The following is a 1,350-nucleotide window of genomic DNA, read 5'->3' as shown; positions in this document are numbered from 1 at the left end:
ATGAAACTGATAGTGTACTTATGATAGTTACATAAGTAAACCAATAAAACAAATCATCAGTCTGTCATCTCATAGTAAGAAGACTCTAGGTTTAATCCGGCGTAAAACAAACAACTGTACTTAAGCTGCGTGAAACCGCCTCTGTCCGCCGATCAACGGACCCTAACCCTAACCCTAACCCTTTAATAAACAGTAAGCAGAATTGATATTGTCCTTGCAACATTGGAATTTCATAAATGCACAAATGGCTTGGCGCGCAAACGAATAACGTCACAACAATGTGATTGGTCACTTGCAATGTTGAACCTGGAACAACATTTTCATGATGGTCTGGGGACAACACCAACACGAGGATATCAGATCATCCTTCCCTCCCCACAGCCTGGACCTGAACATTACTGAGGCAGTTTGGGATCATGCTGACAGAGAACAGAACAAAAGACAGTCAATATTAATTAAAAAGCTATAATGTTCGTTCAAGAAGTCTGGAGAACTTTTCCTGAAGACGACTTCAAGAAATTACAAGAAAGCTTGCCAAAGAGGGTTCAGGCTGTGTTTAAAGAATAAAGATGGTCAAACCAAATACTGACTTTCAAGTTTGTTAGCAATGTACAAACTCTGTTTTTGGATAATGTACTGTATTTCCGTGTAATTTTGCCCTTTAGAAAAATCCTTGTACTTATTTCCCACTTTAGCTAAACAAAATGACACAAGAGCACTCTGAGTGCACACTGCCCCTCCCAGAAGGGCAAGAGTTATACTAAAACAGTGATGTTTATGATGTTTTTATTACAACATGCTGCCGTTAGTCTGTTTTTATTACAACATGTTGCTGTCTGACCCATGACTTTGAAACATTACATACCAAATTGTTGTATTTTATTATCTTTACCTCTGTGATTGGAGCCGAGTTGCTCTCTCCATGCTGTACATGCTCACTCCATATTTGTGATAGATTACTCGATTTTTTTTGTCTAGGTGAACTTTGACCTTGTTCACTAACAATGAAGTTCAAGGTCAAATGCTTAGCCCGTCAGAGTATTCATGTCTCCCACGGCCTAGTATATTGTCATTACATTTGAAGACAATGAATAAAAACACTGTGGGTAATATAATGTTTTTACTGATTTTCACATTTGGTGTGACCTTGATTGGTTTCACCTAGAGCTGGGCGATTTATCGAGTTTTTAAAACATATCGATATATTTTTATACGAGATATAAGATAATATCCTTTATATCGATATAGTCTATGTTATGTTATAATTATAGTTGTGGAGCCGCAAGTTTGCCTCTCTTTCGTCCACTTTTGTCTCTACGCAACGTTACTCCGCCTCGCCTTCACTGAAGA

The 1,350-nt window shown here is 38.0% G+C and overlaps 1 protein-coding gene across 2 annotated transcripts in view; it reads right to left on the bottom strand.

Moving 5' to 3' along the window:
• slc26a1 (solute carrier family 26 member 1) overlaps nt 1–1,350 on the bottom strand; it is a 22,933-nt gene that overhangs the window by 14,508 nt on the left and 7,075 nt on the right. The window lies entirely within an intron of this gene.

Source organism: Haplochromis burtoni, unplaced genomic scaffold (genome assembly GCF_018398535.1).
Source record: "Haplochromis burtoni strain Fernald_Lab_line unplaced genomic scaffold, NCSU_Asbu1 Contig_151, whole genome shotgun sequence".
In the NCBI taxonomy this organism is placed as follows: Eukaryota; Metazoa; Chordata; class Actinopteri; order Cichliformes; family Cichlidae; genus Haplochromis; species Haplochromis burtoni.
The sequence above is the reverse complement of the archived record's forward strand: the minus strand, read 5'-3'. Positions and strand labels throughout refer to the sequence as shown.